Here is a 10,093-nt window from a genome sequence, read left to right on the forward strand (position 1 = left end):
CGTATAAATGCAGTGGTGGATCAGCGAGGAAATGCTTTGGTAATGAGAGAGAAAGGTACAAAAGCAAGTGTGAGTAAGAATTCCCTCTATCAGCGACACCTCTAAATTAAAAAGAATGCTGACTATACAGACTGGCAAATAAATGCAAATAGGATGCAAGAATAAACATGTAAAAAGCTAGTAAATATTACATGCAGTGAAGTGTATCTGCATCTGCTTATTTCAAAAAAGTAAATTTAAGGTATTACAGGAAGGAAGTAAAACTGTTAGGATTTTGAATAGACAATAGGAGGTTTGAAAATTGAAAGTATTGCTTACAAAACAGTAACATTTATTTATATACCCCTTTTTCGATATAAACGATGTAGCTCAAAGTGCTTTGCAAGATGTCAAAGAAGTAATTACATGCAAAGAAACACAAATTTAAATTATATAAGAAAGAATGCATAAATAGTATACAAAAATAAATAATATACGCCTACGCAGGAAAGTTGCATAATTAAGAGAAATAAAGTCATTAAATACAGAATTGTTTTTTCTAATCCCTAATTCAGGGGTGCCCAACTCCGGTCCTGGAGGGCCCCAGTGGTTGCAGGTTTTCATTCTAACCCTTTTCTTAATTAGTGACCGGTTTTTGCTGCTAATTAATTTCTTTTGAATAAATTTTAATTGACTTGTTTTTTCAGATTTGTTTCCCTGAATCTCTTCATCATTTCTCTGAATTGCTTCATTTTTTTTTCCTTAAATGGCACCCAAACAGACATGAAATGTGAAGTGAGTGAGCCAAGAGAAGACCAACTAAGTCAGGGCCTCAAACTCCAAGCAATTTCACTCCAACCAGTTGCTTAATGAGGCGCTGAGTCTTGTCGTTAATTAAACTCGTTCTTTAATTCCATGGCTTGTTGCTGCTCTCATTGTGCAATAGCAGACATTTTTGAAATTGTGGATTTTCTCTTTTCTAAGAGCAGATCAGCATTCCTGAGACCTTCACCTTTCTTTATTTCCAGATATTGTATGATGGTCACAGTTTGCTGGTCCTGTTTTGGCTCATTTTATATCTCATTATTGTTTGGCTGCTAATTAAGGAAAAAGAAACAATTGAGGGGTCTGAGTCTTCAAGAACAAGTCAATTACAATGAATTTAAAAGAAGTTCATTAGCAGCAAAAACAGGTCACTAATTAAGAACAGGGTAAGAATGAAAACCTGCAGCCACTGCATCCCTTCAAGACTGGAGTTGGGCACCCCTGCCCTAAATGATGGTCCAATGATAGAGTCAATTGGCAGAAAAAGAGAAAAACAAGCCTTCAGTGAAGCTGAAAAAATAAAATAAATATATAGGTGTTGTGGAAGGAGCAAAAGACCGGCCAGCCCTCTCTGGCCATTCTGGGTAACATAAATGTTCTTAAGTCATTCTTTCTTTCTTTTTTTTTAAGGCTTTGTCTTAAAGGAATCAACACAGTGGGTCACAATGGCAGGTTGGGGTATCTGCTTTCATTCAAACATCGCAGATGGCTGCATACGACTTTGTTCAGGTGGTGGTGGCGTAGAAAGCCACCATAGAAGAACTGGAAAAGAAAACAGAGAAAGTTAAGATTAATATTAAAATTGTAGATTCATTGACAAGTATGTTTGAGAGTATCTAGTTTATTAAGGGCAGAACTAAATTATATTTACAAGAAGGCCAAATTAAGTGGGTTTTTCAGGATTTGATTTTTTTTTAAATAATCCACAGTATTAGCCTGGTGAATCAGTAAAGTATTCCAGATTTTTGGTGCATAACAGCAGAAAGCTGCCTCAGCACGTTTTTTATTCATGGCTCTTGGAATAATAATCAGACTACTGTTAGAAGATCTAAGGAAGGAGCAAGATTATTTAAAGCTTTATATACCATTAGTAGTATCCATCCATCCGTCCATTATACAACCCGCCATATCCTAACTACAGGGTCACGGGGGTCTACTGGAGCCAATCCCAGCCAACACAGGGCGCAAGGCAGGAAACAAACCCCGGGCAGGGCATCAGCCCACCGCAGCATTAGTAGCATTTTAAAGTAAATTCTAAAAGACATGGGTAACCAATGTAATGATGTTAAAACAGGTGAAATCCCTATGAAAAGGATTTAGGGGTAATAGTGGAGTGATCAGTATTAACTTTCAGACAGTGTTTAGAAGCCATTAGGGAGGCTAACAGAATGTTAAGTTATGTAGCACGCTATGTAGAGTCCAAGTCCAAGAAGGTTATGCTTAAGCTTTGTAAAGCACTAGTGAGGCCTAACTTGGAGTATGGTATTCAGTTCGGGTCTCCTATCTACAAAAACACATAGTAGTGCCAGAAGAAGTCAGAGAATTAGGCCGATTCTAAGACTGCAGGGTATGAATTATGAGAAAAGATTGAAAGAGCTGAACCTTATCAAGGCATTCAAGAATGTTGTTGTAGAATTCTATTGGCAACTACTGAGCACCAAACTCTGTCCAGCTGGTCGCCCAGCTAGCATTGGGCACAAGGCAGGAACAAACCCCAGACATGTCTCCAGTCCATCACAGTGTAGATACAAGTAAGGGAACACTGGTGAAAGATTGGGTCAGGAGCTGAACCCATCAGGAAACATTTTTTAGGGTAGTGAAACTCTATGAAAAACTTTATATTGTAATGATCCGGCAGTCAGTGCTAACAGCCTGGTGCATTATGGCTAATTCTTTAGAGTTTACTTTTTATGTTAATTAAGCAAGGCAGTCGATTTCTTTTGTATTAGATGTTATGTGTTTATGTCAAGTTAGTTTGGGTGGGTTTGGTTCATTTGCAGCCCAGTTATATAAAAGTGTAACAGTTACCATCATGGAGAAAGATGTCTTTATGAATGACCTTGGCAATGGCCTTGCAATGTGTTAAGCTTTGTTTTTGACTCTCTGCTCTATTAAAGAGGTTATAAAGGACAGAGCTGTGTCTTGCTAGATATTCCATCTATGCAGTTATTTACAGAGACACTCGGGGTCGTGCGGTGTATGGGACACGAGTGTTCGCCTGCTTACTGAGCTAGGTACAGCTGCGTGTATGGCGCTGGCATTCTGCTAGCCGATAGCTTGGGGGAAGTGCGCAGCAAAGTTCAGCTCCAAGAACTTCAATACTCAACTACCAGTTGTTACAATATTATATGTGTTGTGTAAATGAGGTCCAAAGAAAAAAGGTTGTGATGGCACCACGACCCCGTATATTATTAAGGCAAAATATTTTAGACTTTTCAGCTAAAAGAATGTCCCTAAGGACACAAGTCTCAGATTAGACTGGCTAAGATGGCAACACTTCCTGTTTAGTACAGGCCAGGGAGGAAGAGGCGGATCAAGAGGGACACACACACACACACACACACACTGGAAGTGACATCAGAGGTGGAGGAATTGTCAATCATCCAGACTGTAGAGGGAGGAAGAGAAGAGGCGTTAGCATACACTACCATCTTGTGGATCTGCGTTTAATTTCCACCACCAGAGTCTTTAAGCTGTCCCCAAGGCGCGTGTGTTGACAGTTGATAATTAGAGCTTCTGGAAGAGTTTATGATGTTTTTCAAAGCTGTGTTCCAACACAATGGAGTTAACAGGGATAGGCCAATGATCTATCTCTGAGTGACTAAGACAGAAATAATAATGGTGGGCATATAAAGAGGAAATGCATTTGATGGAAAGGGAGAAAGGAAAAAAAATATAATTCATGGTTGGGAACAGGGGCAGAAAAACAAACTTTTCACGTCCTGAGAACAGACCTAATCAGAATGAAATTAATTGAATGAACATGTCAGCCCCTTTGGTTTCGTTTAGAATTCAGTTTAGTTTCATTTTATTGTCCCAGAAGGGAAATTTGGTTTATCAGCAGATGTAACAAAAAGACCACAACATAACATTAAAAACACATCAACGAAGAACACAGCCATCAAACAAATTTTGTACAAATACATAAAATATAGCAGTGAGCCTAATACTTACTGTGAAACACATCAAATACCCCGGAAATAAAAGACATAGAGTAGATGACAAAGTAGAACGTTGTAAAGAATTAAAAAACGTGGCTGCAAAACACATGCTGAGCAGGTTAGAGATAATGGAAGTATGAAAATTCCAAAGTCTCAAAAAAATGATAGTAAAGATTGCATTAGTGCAAACAAACGGAAATTATTACTCGGTGAAATAACAGACCAGCGAAAAGAAATCAAATATATTATTCGGATTTAAACTTTAAGTTGGAGACTTTTAGATCGCCTAATTTGTGTTGCCATCAGGGAAAAGTAGAGTTTCTTCCCAATGAAGAGGTGTATCTGCGAGAATTAAAAGATTTGTTGTTTAGTGAAAGTGAAATCCCGTGAGAGAAAATTTCAAGCCCCATGAGACAAGACTTTATGCAAAGAGATTTGGAAAAGTCCTGCCCACATCTAAAATATTTACAACCACGCACACGGCTCAATCATTTCTCATTTTTGTGAATGCTATTATCACAGTTCGTGTAGAGAGAAAGAAACGATATTCACTTACGGGCATTGTCACGATGTAATTCCAAACACGAAAGTAAAATTCAATGCGATATTGACAAAAAGGTAAAAGCGAAAAGAGATTGACTATATGGACATAGCTAATATAACAGAAGGATGTAGATATTGTTTGGCTTTAAACTTTAAGTCGGAGACTTGTAGATCATCTCATTTGTGTTGACATCAGGGAAAAGTAGTGTTTCTTCCCAATGAAGAGGCCTATCCATGAGAATTAAAAGTTTTGTCTTTTGGTGAAAGTGAAATCCACATATGCGAGTGGCAGATACGCGAAGTTTGCTGGCGCGTAGCGCAGGCAGGGGGGTTGGCGAGCAAAGCAAGCAGGGGGCAAAGTCCCCTAGTTTGTCATAAAAATTAAGACAACATTCAGACTTGACTGGTGCAAGTGCTAACTTAGAAGATTAATAGCAGTTGGAATTAAAGAGTATTTGAACCGGCTGCCTTTTATCATTAGAACCTTCAACCTAAGATCTGATGGCAAAAACTGAAATCGAGAATGTAGTGGGTGAGTCCTGTCGGAGAAAATACACTCTGCTTTCCATAATACTTACTTGTTGAATAGAACTGTGAGATTGGACTGTTGAGACCCTGTTATTTTTTTGTTCCATTTTAACAGTTTATTCAATTTTTGTCGTTGACAATGGCAGAAAAACATGGAGACAGACTTATTTAAAGAATTATGAAAGTGTGACACAATGGTAAGACTCACACTAGAAAGACTCCACTTCCTTAAACCATAAAAGTGCTGCTGTCCATTTTTGCAGATGGCTTCAGTATTTTCTATTAAAAGTCAGTTTTGAATTTATGATCATTCCCAGATGTCTGTAACTGTCGACGGTGTCCACTACCTGGTCTTTGATTAGTGGTGTGGGTGAAAAGTGTTTCTTCAGAAATCAGTTATATGTTCCTTAGTTTGTAATATTTAGATAACAGATAACAAAATCATTTAAAATTGGACCATGACTGGTTTCATTCTCATTCAATGGCCTTACAATCACCAACTCATCAGCAATTTTTTAGATGAATTGGTTTTTCACATTGCAACAACCATTAGTGTAGAGAATATACTAAAGAGGTGAAAGAAACCCCTGATGGGACCCTGTGGTTAAGGTCAGCATGTCAGACAGACAACCACTGACTTCCACTCTTTGAGTCCAGACTTTTAAAAAGTCACCCAGTCACCCTACCAAATTGAAGTACAAATTAAAACCTTTTATAGGTCTTGCTTGAAGTAGATGGGGCTGGATGGTGTTTAAGCTGAAGAAAAGTCTACAAACAGAAGCCTTGTGTGAGTCTTGATGCCCTACAAGTGGTTTGATAACAGATGAAGCAAAGTGACAATGGCATCCTCTATACCTTTTTTGGACTGGTTGGCAAATGCAAATGGATCTAATAAACCCTGAGTTTTAGTGGTTGCCTTCCTCTTTATAATTTTTTCAAATGATTTCATAACATATTATGTCAGAGGCACTACTCTGAAGTAATTTCTCCAGTCACCTTCTCTCTAGGTGTCCCTCTACACTGTGTGCACAATTATTAGGCAAGTTGTATTTTGGGGATTCATTTTAATATGAAACAAATACAGTGCCATCATTCAATCCAAAATGTTAATAAACCTGAAACCTGAATGTTATGCAAAGGAACTGTGAGTGTGAACATTATCAGGGGAATACACGTGTGTGCAGAATTATTAGGCAACTATTAGTGTGCAGAATTATTATGCATTTAAATCAAAAACTTACATTTTCCCGATCTCCCTTGTTTATTTTCATCTGTTAAAGTGAGAATAATAAACAAACAACACATAATTTCCAAATAAACATTTCTAACAAGAAAAAAAAATCAGTGACCAATATAGCCACCCTTCTTTTCAGTAACAGCAATAAGCCTTCCATTCATGGAATCTGTTAGTTTCTTGATCTGTTGCTGATCAACTTTTTGTGCAGCAGCAGCCACAGCCCTCCAGACATTGTTCAGAGAGGTGTGCTCTCCTGTTTAAGAAGGGCCTACAAGTTCTCAATAGGGTTTAGGTCAGATGAGGTAGGGGGCCATGTCATTATTCTGTCATACAGTAAGTTCTTTACTGGCTAGCCACTCAGTGGAGTACTTTGATGCATGTGATGGAGCATTGCCCTGCATAAAAATCATGGTCCTTTTGAAAGTTGATGACTTTTTCCTGTACCATTGCTTGAAGAAAGTGTCTTCAAAAAACTGGCAGTAGGTTTGGGAGTTGAATTTGAGTCCATCTTCAACCCGAAAAGGTCCAACTAGCTCATCTTTAATAATACCAGCCCATACCAGTACCCCACCTCCACCTTGCTGGCGTCTGAGTTGAAGTGGAGCTCTGTGTCCGTGACTGATCCAGCCACGAGCCCATCTATCTGGTCCATCAAGTGTCACTTTCATCTCATCAGTCCATAAAACCTTTGAAAAGTCTGTCTTCAGATACTCCTCGGCTCAGTCTTGACGTTTCAGTTTATGTGTCTTGTTCAGTGGTGGTTGGGTTTCAACTTTCCTTACCTTGGCCATGTCTCTGAGCACTGAACACCTTGTACTTCTAGGCACTACAGGTAGGTTGCAGTTCTGGAATATGACAGCATTGGAGGATAACGGGTTCCTGGTTGCTTCACATTTGATTCTTCTCAAATCTGTGGCAGTTAATTTGCGTCTTTTTTTCTCAACACGTTTCTTGCGACTCTGTTGACTATTTGCAACAAAACCCTTGATGGATCTATGATCACGCCCCAATATCTTAGCAATTTGGAGAGTGCTGGATCCCTCTGAAAGACTTTTTACAATTTTTGGCCCATTTTGCCTAGGGAAAAGAAGCTGCCTATATGAGGTGTTGGTCTGCTTAGGCCACACCCTCCCTCATTACACAAATACATATCACCTGATATACTTCAATCAAATAAGCATTCAAATTTATAAAGCTTGGAGATGGAATATATGCATGAAAATTATGATATGGTCAAAATACTCACTTGCCTAATAATTGTGCACACAGTGGACTTGTCCATTCCCTCACATCTCCTCCATGCTATCCTTCACTCATTTCTGCAATTACAGACATTGTGAACATCTTACTCAGTACAGGGACTTTCCCAACATTGTTCAAACAGGCCCTAATAACTCCTCTTCTCAAGAAGCCCACTCTCAACCTACATGAGGTAAATAATTACAGACCAGTCTTTCTTCTCTCATTTCTGAGTAAAACATTGAGAGTTCTGTCTCAAACGATGTCTTTTCCTTTTTACAGAACCAATTACTCAGTCCTAATCAGTTGGACTTCAAGAAGAGACATTTGACCAAGACAGCTCTACTTACTGTGTCAGGGCTTTATAACATGCTAGAGCTTCCAACATGTCATTTATCTTCACCCTCCAAGATCTCTCCTCTGCCTTTAACGTAATCAACCACCAGACCCTCCTTGCTACCCTCTCTGACCTTCACATCACTAGGACTGCCCTTAGGTGGTTTGAGTCCTACCTCTTGGGCAGATCCTCCCACGTGTCTTGGCATGGAAAAATGTCAAGGGTGCACAAGACAAAGCCTGTGTGTGCCCAAAGGGTCAGTGCTGGGCTCTCTACTTTTCTCCCTATGCACTTCCTCATTGGGCCCTATTGTCCAATTCCATGGTTTCTATTATCAGTGCTATGCTGATGATAAACAGATGTACAAGTCATCCCACCCACAGAGGACCACATGGTTTGGGCTAAACTCTCTGAATGTCTCACTGATATTGCAACCTGAATGAAGAAACACTCTCTCAAACTCAACTTGGCAAAAACTGACCTTCTTGTCATCCCAGATTGCTCGTCTATTCAGCTTGGCTTATTATCACTAATACCCACCAAGTAAGGATGCGACCTTTGGGTGGTGATCGATGACCAAACGCCCTTCACTGACCATGTTGTTATGGTCTCTTGGTCTTGCAGATTCACTCTATACAGCTCTATACAAGAGTATGCAGAACAACTCCTGGTTCAGACCTTGGTCCTGCCTTGTCTGGACAACTGCAGCTTTCTGCTGGTGGGAATACAGACATGTATCACCAAGCCACTGTCGATGATTCAAAATACAGTGCCATGTCTGGTGTTCAATCAGCTAAAGGCAGGCACATGTCACTCCTCCCTTAAGATCACTACATTAGTTCCCTGTAGCAGAACACATTAAGTTCAAATCCTTGATGCTTGCCTACAGAGTAGTTGATGAATCAGCAACTATATATATATGAATACACTTGTGAGGTCCTATGCACACTCTCGACCATTCAGATCTGCTGATGAATGGCAACTGTTGATGCTGCCTTTTTTTCTTAAATCTCAGTTCAGACTATTTTCATGTGTAGCTCCTAGATGATGGAACAAGCTGCCCACCTCCATTCAGAATTCTGTCTCCCTCGATGCATTTAAGAAGGATTTGAAGACTCTCTTGCTTGGTGAATGTCTGTCTAATTGATATTAGTTGTTAGGTTTTTATTATCTAGGATTTGTAACTAGATTGCATTTTGTTTTGAGATCTTCACTTGTGGTGATCAATTTTGTAACCTACTCCTGCAACACTTTTTTCCTAAATAGTCCCCCACATTGATGTTTACTTGATTTTGTTGACCTTTCTTGTAAGTCGCTTTGGATATAAGTTTCTGCTAAGCAAATAAATGTAAATGTAAGGTTTTAGGGTTTTTGTTTTTAGCTACAGGAATTACTGTAGTTTGTTTTCATAGGTTTTGGAACTTCCGCAGTTCTAATGACAACCTATAAATAAAACAAACAGAATGGAGCTGAGCAACTCTGCACAGGATTTCAATATCCTTCCATTAAGTTGGTCGTGTCCAGGACCTTTTGAACAAAACATACTTCTCGTTTATCGTAAACCATCTGCTTTAAGCATTGCGTTTGCTCAAATCTCATGTCGTTCTCATTCTTTAAACCCATTAGCTAAGTCAGAGTTGGAGTTAAAACCAGAAACTCTTAAATGATTACTATTTTTTGACTGATGTTGACCAGCTAAGGTTTTAATGCCTGGCCACATCAAAGTCAAATTTTGTGTGGACAATTTCTTTCAATTTGATCAGCTTTTCTTTTTTTTTTTTTAATACCAAGCCTTCGACTATCGTGGAAGGACAATGGAGTACAGACCCAACCAGATTTTGATCAAAGATATGATCATGCAAGGCAGAAATGGATGGTGCGGCCATGATATTCACTCGTAGTCTTCAATCCAGTTGAACTCAACTGATATTTTTCTGCTTCTTCAAGTCACAAACCCTTTCTGGGTGGTCTTATCTTCAGAGTTGGAACTTAAACTGGAGGACATCTTGAAAATGAAAAGTGGCTTAGGACCCGCCCTCTTGTTAAAACCTCTTCCAAAGATTTTCTTTGAGTCATGTGATTCCAATGTGGACACGCCCCCTTGTAATGATTAGCTCAAATCTCAGGAGAGCAATTTAAGGATGACATTAAAGTCCATGGGCTTGGACATGGTCATGGACTTGGTGTCATCAAGCCAAGGCACCATCACCCTTCCCATTCAACACCAGTGCCACCCAAAATGAG

Source organism: Polypterus senegalus, chromosome 15 (assembly GCF_016835505.1).
Source record: "Polypterus senegalus isolate Bchr_013 chromosome 15, ASM1683550v1, whole genome shotgun sequence".
In the NCBI taxonomy this organism is placed as follows: domain Eukaryota; kingdom Metazoa; phylum Chordata; class Cladistia; order Polypteriformes; family Polypteridae; genus Polypterus; species Polypterus senegalus.